Here is a 13,869-nt window from a genome sequence, read left to right as displayed (position 1 = left end):
CAACCCTAGGCGCAGGGGGTGGTCCTAGGGGGGCGCACCAGCCCACTATGGGCTGGCTCCCCTCCCACTTCAGCCCATGGGGCCCTCCGGGATGGGTGGCCCCACCCGGTGGACCCCCGGGACCCTTCCGGTGGTCCCGGTACAATACCGGGTGACCCCGAAACTTTCCCGATGGCCGAAATACCACTTCCTAGATATAATTCTTTACCTCCAGACCATTCCAAAACTCCTCGTGACGTCCGGGATCTCATCCAGGACTCCGAACAACATTCGGTATACTGCATACTCATATTCATACAACCCTAGCGTCACCGAACCTTAAGTGTGTAGACCCTACGGGTTCGGGAGACACGTAGTCATGACCGAGACGGCTCTCGGGCAATAACCAACAGAGGGATCTGGATACCCATGTTGGCTCCCACATGCTCCTCGATGATCTCATCGGATGAACCACGGTGTCGAGGATTAGAACAACCCCGTATACAATTCCCTTTGTCATTCGGTACGTTACATGCCCGAGACTCGATCGTCGGTATCCCAATACCTCGTTCAGTCTCGTTACCGGCAAGTCACTTTACTCGTACCGTAATGCATGATCCCGTGACCAAACACTTGATCACTTTGAGCTCATTGTGATGATGCATTACCGAGTGGGCCCAGAGATACCTCTCCATCATACGGAGTGACAAATCCCAGTCTTGATCCGTGTCAACCCAACAGACACTTTCGGAGATACCTGTAGTGCACCTTTATAGTCACCTAGTTACGTTGTGACGTTTGGTACACCCAAAGCACTCCTACGGTATCCGGGAGTTATACGATCTCATGGTCTAAGGAAGAGATACTTGACATTGAAAAAGCTCTAGCAAAACGAACTACACGATCTTGTGCTATGCTTAGGATTGGGTCTTGTCCATCACATCATTCTCCTAATGATGTGATCCCGTTGTCAATGACATCTAATGTCCGTAGTCAGAAACCATGACTATCTGTCGACCAACGAGCTAGTCAACTAGAGGCTCACTAGGGACATGTTATGGTCTATGTATTCACACGTGTATTATGATTTCCGGATAATACAGTTATAGCATGAATAAAAGACAATTATCATGAACAAGGAAATATAATAATAATGCTTTTATTATTGCCTCTAGGGCATATTTCCAACACCATCAACATTGGGTGTATGACCATAGAAGGTTTTATTCATGTAAACAGAATAACAATTTATTCTCTATCTTAGATGAATAATCATATCGTAGTAAACATGATCTAATCATATTTATGCTCAACGCAAACACCAAATAACATTTATTTAGGTTCAACACTAATCTCGAAAATATAGGGAGTGTATGATGATGATCATATCAATCTTGGAACCACTTCCAACACACATCATTACTTCACCATCAACTAGTCTCTGTTTATTCTGTAACTCCTGTTTCGAGTTACTAATCTTAGCAACCGAACAAGTATCAAAATACTCAGGGGCTACTATAAACACTAGTAAGGTACACATCAATAACCTGTATATCAAATATACCCTTGTTCACTTTGCCATCCTTCTTATCCACCAAATATTCAGGGCATTTATGCTTCCAGTGACCATTTCCTTTGCAGTAAAAGCACTTAGTTTCAGGCTTTGGGCTTCTTCACAGGAGTGACAACTTGCTTGTCAATCTACTTGAAGTTCCCTTTCTTTCCCTTTGCCCTTTTCTTGAAACTAGTGATCTTGTCAACCATCAACACTTGATGCTCTTTCTTAATTTCTACCTTCGTCGATTTCAACATCACGAAGAGCTCGGGAATCGTTTTCGTCATCCCTTGCATTATAGTTCATCATGAAGTTCTACTAACTTGGTGATGGTGACTAGAGAATTCTGTCAATCACTATCTTATCTGGAAGATTAACTCCCACTTGATTCAAGCGATTGTAGTACCCAGACAATCTGAGCACATGCTCACTAGTTGAGAGATTCTCCTCCATCTTTTAGCTATAGAACTTGTTGGAGACTTCATATCTCTCAACTTGGGTATTTGCTTGAAATATTAACTTCAACTCCTGGAACATCTCATATGGTCCATTACGTTCAAAACGTCTTTGAAGTCCCGATTCTAAGTTGTTTAAGCATGGTGCACTAAACTATCAAGTAGTCATCATTTTGAGATAGCCAAACGTTCATAATGTCTGCATTTGCTCCTGCAATAGGTTTGTCACCTAGCGGTGCATTAAGGACATAATTCTTCTGTGCAGCAATGAGGACAAACCTCAGATCACGGATCCAATCCGCATCATTGCTACTAACATCTTTCAACACAATTTTTCTCTAGGAACACATATAAAAACATAGGAAAGAAAACACATAGGGAAGCAACAACGCGAGCTATTGATCTACAACATAATTTGCAAAATACTACTAGGACTAAGTTCATGATAAATTAAAGTTCAATTAATCATATTACTTAAGAACTCCCACTTAGACAGACATCTATCTAGTCATCTAAGTGATCACGTGATCCAAATCAACTAAACCATGTCCGATCATCACATGAGATGGAGTAGTTTTCAATGGTGAACATCACTATGTTGATCATATCTACTATATGATTCACGTTCGACCTTTCGGTCTCTGTGTTCCGAGGCCATATCTGTATATGCTAGGCTCGTCAAGTTTAACCTGAGTATTCCGTGTGTGCACCTGTTTTGCACCCGTTGTATTTTAACGTAGAGCCTATCACACCCGATCATCACGTGGTGTCCCAGCACGAAGAACTTTCGCAACGGTGCATACTCAGGGAGAACACTTCTTGATAATTTAGTGAGAGATCATCTTAAAATGCTACCGTCAATCAAAGCAATATAAGATGCATAAAGGATAAACATCACATGCAATCAATATAAGTGATATGATATGGCCATCATCATCTTGTGCTTGTGATCTCCATCTCCGAAGCACCGTCGTGATCACCATCGTCACCGGGGCGACACCTTGATCTCCATCGTAGCATCGTTATCATTACGCCATCTATTGCTTCTACGACTATCGCTACCGCTTAGTGATAAAGTAAAGCAATTACAGGGTGTTTGCATTTCATACAATAAAGCAACAACCATATGGCTCCTGCCAGTTGCCGATAACTTCGGTTACAAAACATGATCATCTCATACAATAAAATATAGCATCACGTCTTGACCATATCACATCACAACATGCCCTGCAAAAACAAGTTAGACGTCCTCTACTTTGTTGTTGCAAATTTTACCCGGCTGCTACGGGCTGAGCAAGAACCGTTCTTACCTACGCATCAAAACCACAACGATAGTTCGTCAAGTTAGTGTTGTTTTAACCTTCGCAAGGACCGGGCGTAGCCACACTCGGTTCATCTAAAGTTGGAGAAACAGACACCCGCCGGCCACCTGTGTGCAAAGCACGTCGGTAGAACCAGTCTCGCGCAAGCGTACGCGTAATGTCGGTCCGTGCCGCTTCATCCAACAATACCGCCGAACCAAAGTATGACATGCTGGTAAGCAGTATGACTTGTATCGCCTACAACTCACTTGTGTTCTACTCGTGCATATAACATCTACGCATAAAACCAGGCTCGGATGCCACTGTTGGGGAACGTAGTAATTTCAAAAAAATTCCTACGCACACGCAAGATCATGGTGATGCATAACAACGAGAGGGGAGAGTGTGTCCACGTACCCACGTAGACCGAAAGCGGAAGCGTTAGAACAACGCGGTTGATGTAGTCGTACGTCTTCACGGCCCGACCGATCAAGCACCAAAACTACGGCACCTCCGAGTTCTAGCACACGTTCAGCTCGATGACGTCCCTCGAACTCCGATCCAGCCGAGTGTCGAGGGAGAGTTTCGTCAGCATGATGGTGTGGTGATGATCTTAATGTTCTATCGTTGCAGGGCTTCGCCTAAGCACCGCTACGATATTATCGAAGTGGACTATAGTGGAGGGGGGCACCGCACACGGCTAAGAGATCCAAGGGGTCAATTGTTGTTGTTCCTAGAGGTGCCCCCCTGCCCTCGTATATAAAGGAACCAGGGGGAGGGGGTCGGCCGGCCAGGAGGGGCGCGCCAGGAGGAGTCCTCCTCCCACCGGGAGTAGGACTCCCCCCCCCCCCTTCCTTGTTGGAGTAGGAGAGAAGGAAAGAGGGGGAGAGGAGGAAGGAAAAGGGAGCTGCACCCCTTGTCCAATTCGGACCAGAGGGGGGCTGCACGCCTCCTTCCTTTCGGCCTCTCTCATCTATTCCCGTATGGCCCAATAAGGCCCATATACTCCCCGACGAATTCCCGTAACTCTCTGGTACTCCGAAAAATACCCGAATCACTCGGAACCTTTCCGAAGTACGAATATAGTCGTCCAATATATCGATCTTTACGTCTCGACCATTTCGAGACTCCTCGTCATGTCCCCGATCTCATCCGGGACTCCGAACTCCTTCGGTACATCAAAACTCATAAACTCATAATATAACTGTCATCGAAACCTTAAGCGTGCGGACCCTATGGGTTCGAGAACAATATAGACATGACCGAGACACGTATCCGGTCAATAACCAATAGCGAAACCTGGATGCTCATATTGGCTCCCACATATTCTACGAAGATCATTATCGGTCAAACCGCATAACAACATACATTGTTCCCTTTGTCATCAGTATGTTACTTGCCAGAGATTCGATCGTCGGTATCTCAATACCTAGTTCAATCTCGTTACCGGCAAGTCTCTTTACTCGTTACGTAATGCATCATTCCGAACTCATTAGCTACATTGCTTGCAAGGCTTATATTGATGTGCATTACCGAGAGGGCCCAGAGATACCTCTCCGACAATCGGAGTGACAAATCCTAATCTTGAAATACGCCAACCTAACATGTACCTTCGGAGACACCTGTAGAGCTCCTTTATAATCACCCAGTTACGTTGTGACGTTCGGTAGCACACAAAGTGTTCCTCCGGTAAACGGGAGTTGCATAATCTCATAGTTATAGGAACATGTATAAGTCGTGAAGAAAGCAATAGCAACATACTAAACGATCAAGTGCTAAGCTAACGGAATGGGTCAAGTCAATCACATCATTCTTCTAATGATGTGATCCCGTTAATCAAATGACAACTCATGTCTATGGTTAGGAAACTTAACCATCTTTGATTAACGAGCTAGTCAAGTAGATGCATACTAGTGACACTATGTTTGTCTATGTATTCACACATGTATTATGTTTCCGGTTAATACAATTCTAGCATGAATAATAAACATTTATCATGAATAATAACTTTATTATTGCCTCTAGGGCATATTTCCTTCAGACATCTCCCTGGGAAAGTGCATCTGGAATACATACTTGAGGTGCTCTCCGGTGGGTGCGACGAGCAACACACCATCACCGTCACCTTGCAGTGAGAAAGCCCCGTCAAAGTACATAATCCAGTTGCGACTTGTTTCCTTGCCGGGAAGAGTGGTCTCCGGGATCTCTTCGTCGAGCATCGAGGTCTACTCTACAATGAACTCTGCCAAGACTCTGCTCTGGATCGTCGAAGTTCTTTCAAACTTCAAACCAAAGCTCGACAGCTCCAAGGCCCATTCCACAATCCTCTTGGTTGCATCCGGGTTATGCAGTATCCATTGCAACGGGAGGCAGGTGACGACGGTGATCTCGTGCGCTTGGAAGTAATGACGCAGCTTCCTCGAGGCCATAAGGAGGCCGAAGAGCAATTTTTGCACACCGGAGTACCTTGACCTAGCCCCTGCAAGAGGGAGCTGACAAAGTAAACAGGGTGCTGCATCATCTTCTTCTTCTGCACCTCTTCATTTGGTTGCGGGCCCTGTCCCGTCGGTGTCAGACCCTGCCGGGGGCCTCACCTTGCCGGTATCAGGCCCTGGGGGGAGCTCTGGCTCGCCATCCACCAATCCTGTTGTTGCCACTGCCCCTTCATCAACCTCCCTCTGCGCTACTAGCGCGGCGCTGACCACTTGATTCGTTGCCACTAGATACAGCAGCAGCGGCTCTTGTGGTTTAGGCACAACCAGTATCAGCCTGGAGGAGAGGTATTTCTTCAAGTTCTGTAGCGTTGCTTCGGCCTCTGGGGTCCATTCCATTGGGCCCGCCTTTTTCAAGATTTTGAAAACAGTAAGGGCATGTTCAGCAGACTTGGAAATGAATCTGCTCATGGCGGCAACGCAGCCAGTGAGCCGATGCACATCCTTGATCCGCCTAGGCGCCTCAATCTGCTCAATGGCATTGATCTTGTCTGGATTTGCCTCGATCCCACGCTGTGATACAAAGAACCTGAGAAGTTTGCAGGACGAAACACCAAAAACACACTTCTCTGGGTTCAGCTTGAGGTTGATCTTGCGCAAATTTGCAACCATCTCTTCGAAATCTTGTACAAGTGTTGCCTTGTCCTTAGTTTTGACCACTATGCCATCCAGGTAAGCTTCCATATTTCTATGTAGCTGGGGATCAAAACCATTTGGACTGCTCTTGCAAACATTGAGCCAGCACTCTTCAACCCAAAAGGCATCCGTAAAAAGCAATACGTACCACACGGGGTCATGAATGATGTCTTTTCTTCATCTTCTCTCATCATGAAAATCTGATGGTATCCTGAGTAGGCGTCAAGGAATGATAACAAGTCACACCCAGCTGTGGAGTCAACAATCTGGTCAATGTGCGGCAACGGGAAAGGGTCTTTTGGACAGGCCTTATTGATATCTGTGTAATCAATACACAGCCTCCACTTCCCATTTGCCTTTCCCACTACCACCGGATTGGTCAACCACGTCGGATGGAGTACTCCTCTCACCAAGCCCGCCGCTTCCAGTTTCCTGATCTCTTCTGTGATAAACTCCTTCCTTTCCAAAGCTTGCTTCCTGACCTTCTGCTTGACGGGTCGCGCATGAGGATAGACAGCAAGATGGTGTTCAATCACCTCCCTGGGAACGCCGGGGATGTCGGATGCTTGACATGCAAACACATCGACATTCGCCCACAGGAAAGTGATGAGCACGCCTTCCTATTTGCAATCGAGGGTGGAGCTTATGGTAAAAGCCCCTCCCGTGCCATCCTCCTTAACGGACACCTTCTTGGTCTTTGGTGATGCAGCTCTGGATCTCTTGCTCTTGTCGGTGGAGCTCTCTGGCACGTCCTCGATGGGAGCACATCACTCCGAAGAGGTGCGCTTGCCGGAGTGGGTGCGAGAGGTCTTGCCGATCTTCTTCCCTCCCGGGCCTTTAGCGGCAGGAGCAAGTGCCTTGGCGGCAGTCGCCGCAACCGCTTCTCGGTAGAGTTGGTCAGTGCAGATCAGCGCGTCCTTCTTGTTGGAGGGGACAGTGATGATGGTCATTGGACCAGGCATCTTCAGCGTGTTGTAGGCATAATGCGACACTACCATGAACTTGGCTAGTGCCGGGCGGCCGAGGATCCCGTTGTAGGGCAAGGGGATCTCGGCTAAATCAAAGACAATCCTCTCCGTCCTGTAGTTCAACTCGCCTCCAAACATCACGGGCAGTGTGACCTTACCTTTTGGCTGACTCCTTCATGGGTAACTTGAAACATGCCCGTTTCCTCGAGGTCTCCATCAGGAATTTGCAGCCTTTTGACCACAATAGGCGAGATCAAGTTCACACCGGCCCCGCCGTCAACTAGCATTTTCGTCACCTTGAGGTTGCGTATCATTGGTGAAACTAACAACGGTAGACACCCGACGGCAGTTGTACGATTAGGATGGTCCTCGGTGTCAAAAATGATAGGCGTGCTGGACCACTTCAGTGGCTTCTAAGCATCGAATGATGGCTCCATCGCTGCGATCTCACGCGCCCACCGCTTGAGCTGGCGGTGAGAGGTGTGCAGCGAGGCGCCACCGTCGATGCACATGGCCTCCATGGCTTTCTAAAACTCAGGCTCGCCGGACTCGTCATCCTCGTCATGATCATTGTCTTCCTACTTCTTATCGCGGGCCTCTCTTGCTAGTTATCCTCTCCGCGGCAGCCTCCTTGGCCACCATGCTTCTTGCTGGATCCTTTGGCACCATCTTGACCCTTCTCTTTCTCCCGCCACTCATACTCAGCTTTTTGCTTCTCAGCAAGAAGCTCAACTTGTCGATAGTTCTAGAGGTCGTGGCCCTTGGTGCAGTGGATCTTGCAGTACTGCTTGTCAGAGCTTCCTGGCTTGTCGGCAGCCGCCAGAGCCCAGCAAGCGGTGCACCCGACAATTTCCTTGCCGGGGTCGCTTTCCTTGGCCTTCTTGGCAGCACCGGTGTCGTCGGATCCCTCGGCGGAAAGCATGGCCTTGCCCTTGTGCTTTCTGTTGCGGCGTCAACCCTTCTTCGTTGGGGCGGCGGTGTCTTTGTCTGTGGAGTCGGTTTCTGCACCAGCATCCTCGCCGGTGTACTTCCTCCCCTCTTCAGCTCGAGCGCACCTATCAGCTAGAACATAAAGTTTGGCCACATCTTTGACCTTGTTCATCGCCAGCTCTTCACTCATCTTGCAGTTGCGCACATTCTGATGGAGTGCGCTGATCATGGCGGCGGGGTGAACATCTGGGATGTTGTACTGCACCCGGCTGAACCTCTGTATGTACTTGCGCATGTTTTCACCTTCCTTATGGGGGATGATATGCAAATCGCTTGCCTGGCCATGAGCTTGATGGCCCCCAGTAAAGGCGCCAACGAACTCATGACACAAATCCGACCAAGAAGAAATGGAATCCGCCAGCAAGTGCATCAACCATGACATGACATTGGGCTTAAGTGCCAACGGGAAGTAATTGGCAACACCTTGCATCGTGATGGTGTAGATGCTGAGGAACTCTGATGGGTGAGTCATGTCGTTGTACTTCTCGCCAATGTCGGGTTTAAACGTGTGTTGGGAGGGCCACTGGAACAGCCGCAGCTCACGGGTAAAGGCTGGGCAGCCCACCTCATAGGGTTGGCCACCATAGCCTCCCAGTGCCGGGTGGTCCATAGAGGGCCCTGCCCGCCTATCTGACTGGTGGCGCGCATCGCGCCAGCGTTCGATGGTGGTTCGAGCGTCTTCAAGGGCTCGCTCCCGAAGAACTTGGCGCTGATCGCGGTGGGTCCGTGGGTCGGACGACGCTATGGAAATATTATCACAAGCGTCATCATGACGGACCGACACCCGCGGTAACTGGCATGGGGAAGGAGAGTGCATCGTGGCTGCATCACCTCCGGCCCTTCCACCACTGGCATGCGGTGGCTCGACAGAGCATCGGCCTAAGGGCCCCACTTGCCGCGGCTCATCTTTGTTCGCAATGCCGACGAGGCTCCGGATGGTGGCCCTCCACTCGTCAAGCTTTTCCGCAGCAGGCGGAAAATCGAGGAGCAGTTGCGCGCGCGCCAAAGCTTTTGCTGGCATGGGCGGCGGTGAAAGTTGTGTGGACCATGACGCGCTCTGACTTCTAACCACGTTAGAAGGAGCTCTATCACAGCCTTGCGGCTGTACGCCATTTTCGCCAGCACTTCGGCGTGCATGCTGGCCTCCTTCGTCCCGCAAAGGATGCGCAGGACTCTTCCCACGGTGGCGCCCGGGGTCACCAGCGTGGTGACGCTGCTCAGTGCACACAACTTGGGAAGAGCGCATCGTGGGTGCCGGCATAGGTGTCTTGGAGGTCGCCGCGCCACTGGTAGGTGGCACGGTGCCGCCCTTGGAGGGCCCCGCGCAGCCCGCGGGGGCCCCAGCTCCGTCTTTGGATTTGGCGGCACGCGGCCCGTCGTCTTGTGCATGAACGACGTCGCTCGTGAGGCTTTGACTGCCAAAGCGATGTGGGTGTTTGCGGGCCGTGCCTTGGCCTCCGTCCGCGACCACCCCGCTACTTGCACGCACTGGGATGGGCCGTCCGGCTCTAGATGAACCAATCACCGTCGTCGTCTTCTTCTTGGGAGCCATGGCGATGAAGAACTGCTAAACTAGCTACTAGACCGGATTTTCACAACTGTGCCCCTGCCTGGAGCGCCAAAGATGTCGGTGGAAAACGACACCTATGGGATCACTGGAATCCCTACTACGGTCGGCGGGCGCGAGGTTGTGGAAAGAGCGGGTCTAGGAGCCAATACAAAGATCGTTTACCCAGGTTCGGGCCGCGAGGATGCGTAATACCCTAGTCCTGCTTTAGTGTGTATTTGAGTGTTCTTGAGTTCTTGAACTAGCTACAGCGTGTGTGTAGTCCAAAAGATCCGAAACCCTCCTTAGTATGCCTCGGGCCTCCTTTTATGGAAAAAGGGGACGCCAGAGTGGCACACAGGAGGTGGAAAGTGTATACAGTGTACAAGCTTATCGCCTGACATCACAGGACAAAACGCATTAAATGCGCTACTTAGGTGTCCTCTTGCTTTATCGGGGACGGCAACGAAGCCCGTCCCATCCATCGCCGTTTCACCTTGCTTCGACACGCCTCCAAGCCAACGAGGCGTGCAGCACCATGTAAACTGGCAGGCTGCTGAGTTGGTGTGGTGGCAGGGTCTGCATGAAGATCTGCATGCCACCACGTAGGTACTTGCTGAGTTGGTCTAGAGGCTGCACGTCACCACGCAGGTGCTCGCCTAGCTGGCTGAGCTGGCAGCTGCATGGGAACGACGGTGGAGTCTTGGCAGATGTGGGCCTGGCCGCGGCCCCGCTGACATCCTCGGCAAGGGTCTTGTCGGGGTCCTGGCAAGGATCTTGCCGTGACATCGTGGTCGTCCCCGGCAAGGATCTTGCCGGAGGTCTCGTGGATTCCCTCGGCAAGGATCTTGCCGAGGATCGTCGTCTTCTAGTCCTCATCTGATCTTGTGTGCTTATGATCTTCATAAAGATCTGCATGCCACTATGCAGGCCCCCTCCCAAGCTTTGGTTCCAATGTTGTCGATGGTGTCGGAACTCTCAAGCTCAAGGGTGGTGGCCTTGCTGGCGTTGGGTAAGTTGCCCCGGCAAGGCTCTTGCCGGGGGAAGCCCATCTTGTCGCTTTACCTTTTGTGCCCCTGGTTTGAGCACCGCTTCGGTAGTCTTGTACTTTTGCTTCCTTCCTCTGCCCCGCTAAGCATGGCCACAGTTGCGGCTCTGACTGCCCGTGCACAAGTAAAGGGGTACAAAGAGGGGCCCTACTTTTGTACACAGACATATTGCAACACCCTATAGCGGGGATCCCTCACGCTTGCATGACACAGATAGCACCATAGGACAACACCCATAATAAAACTTACAACTCAAACGAATCACGATCATCAATCAACACAAGGACAAAACGAATATACAAACATCATAGGATAGCCACATATCATTGGATAATAATATGTAGTGTTGAGCACCATGTTTAAGTAGAGATTACAACGGGGAGAAGAGGTGTTACACCGCTGCATAATGGGGGAGAGAGTTGGTGTTGACGGTAGCGAGGTTGTTGGTGTAGATTGCCGTCACGATCCTTGCCCCGGCGGCACTCTGGCACCATCGGGAGAGAGGGGGAGAGAGCCCCCCTCCTTCTTCTTCTTCCTTGACCTCCCCCATAGATCGGAGCATAGTTTCCCCTCTGGTACTTGGCCTCCATGGCGGCAGACGGGCGGGAGCCCCTCCGAGATTGGATCTATCTCTTCGTTTCGCTTCTGTTTCGCGTCCCTCTTTACTGGTCTTTCACCTCATAAATATTCAGAGATCCATAACTCCGATTGGGCTGAAATTTTAACATGATTTTTATTCGGATATAAGCTTCCTTGAGGCCGAATGACACCTCCAACACACCTATGGGGTGGCCACAAGCTTGCCAGGTGCACCCCTTGAGCTTGTGGGCCCCTTGGGGTATCGTCTCGCGTTGATTCCGCTTCCCAAAAATCACAAATATTCCAAAATAATGCTTCATAAAATTTTATCGCGTTTGGACTTCGTTCTATATGAATATTCTGCAAAACAAAAAACATGCAACAATCAGGAACTGACATTGGGCACTAGATCAATATGTTAGTCCCAAAAATAATATAAAATATTGCCAAAAGTATATGAAAGTTGTAGAATATTAGCATGGAACAATAAAAATTATAGATACGACGGAGCCGTATCAACATCCCCAAGCTTAATTCCTACTCGTCCTTGAGTAGGTAAATGATAAAAAAGATATTTTTTGACATGGAATTCTACCTAGCATAATCCTTATCATGTAATCTAATCATGGCATGAATATTAAGACACGAGTGATTCAAGGCGATAGTCTATCAATTTGACATCGAATGAATAATACAAGACATGCATGTCATTCGTCATTGCCTTTCATAATAATGGAGCTAAAGGAAAAGGCCTCTATACACTTAATTGTGGTAAGCATGTCACAGTCAGTCTTCCCTGCATAAAGTATAAATCATGAGCACCTTGGTGTCAAACCAGTCAATTGGATTGTACTTCTAACGCGCTTCAGCATTTTCAACTTCACTCAATACATGAGCGTGAGCCATGGATATAGTACTATGGGTGGAATAGAATGCGGTGGTAGGGATCAATAGGAGAAGGAAGAAAGTCTCACATCAACAAGGCGGATTAACGGCTATGGAGATGCCCATCAATCGATATCAATGAGAGGACTAGGGATTTCCATGCAAAGGATGAACTAGAGCTATAAGTGTATGAAAGCTCACAAATGAAACTAAGAGGGTGTGCATCCAACTTGCTTAATCATGAAGACCTCGGGCATTTGAGGAAGTTCATCACCGGAATATACAAGCCAAGTTCTATCATGAGAAATTCCCACTAGTATATGAAAGTGATAACTCAAGAGACTCTCTATATGAAGAACATGGTGCTATTCTGAAGCACAAGTGTGGTAAAAGGATAGTAACATTGCCCCTTCTCTCTATTTCTCTCATTTCTATTTTATTATTATTATCTCTCTTTTTTACTTTTTTTGTTGGGCTCTTTTTGGCCTCATTTTTTCATCTGGAGGGGATGCGGACAATGTGTGGATGAAGATGGCGACTTGCATTCGTAAGGTGGCCTCGAAGGACTTTGGAGTGTCCAGGGGAAGGAGAAGCAAAGATAAGGATACCTGGTGGTGGAATGATGATGTCCAGAAGGCGATTAAAGAGAAGAAAGATTGCTTCAGACACCTATACCTAGATAGGAGTGCAGACAACATAGAGAAGTACAAGATGGCGAAGAAGGCCGCAAAGCGAGCTGTTGGTGAAGCAACGGGTCGGGCATATGAGGACCTCTACCAATGGTTAGGCACGAAGGAAGGTGAAAGGAACATCTGGGACATTGGCCAAGTCAAATGCATCAAGGATGGAGCAGGCCAACTCTTGGTGAAGGACGAGGAGATTAAGCATAGATGGCGGGAGTACTTCGACAAGATGTTCAATGGGGAGAATGAGAGTTCTACCATTGAACTGGACGACTCCTTTGATGAGACCAGCATGCATTTTGTGCGGCACATCTAGGAGTCTGAGGTGAAGGAGGCTTTAAAAAGGATGAAAGGAGGCAAGGCGATGGGCCCTGATTGTATCCCCATTGAGGTGTGGAAAGTTCTCGGGGACATAGCGATAGTATGGCTAACCAAGCTTTTCAACCTCATTTTTTGGGCAAACAAGATGCCAGAAGAATGGAGACGGAGTATATTAGTACCAATCTTCAAGAGCAAGGGGGATGTTCAGAGTTGTACTAATTATCGTGGAATTAAGCTGATGAGCCATACAATGAAGCTATGGGAGAGAGTCATTGAGCACCGCTTAAGAAGAATGACAAGCGTGACCAAAAATCAGTTTGGTTTCATGCCTGGGAGGTCGACCATGGAAGCCATTTTCTTGGTACGACAACTTATGGAGAGATATAGGGAGCAAGAGAAGGACTTGCATATGGTGTTCATTGACTTGGAG

This window comes from Triticum dicoccoides, chromosome 4B (assembly GCF_002162155.2).
Source record: "Triticum dicoccoides isolate Atlit2015 ecotype Zavitan chromosome 4B, WEW_v2.0, whole genome shotgun sequence".
Classification (NCBI taxonomy): domain Eukaryota; kingdom Viridiplantae; phylum Streptophyta; class Magnoliopsida; order Poales; family Poaceae; genus Triticum; species Triticum dicoccoides.
Note: the sequence above shows the minus strand (reverse complement) of the source record.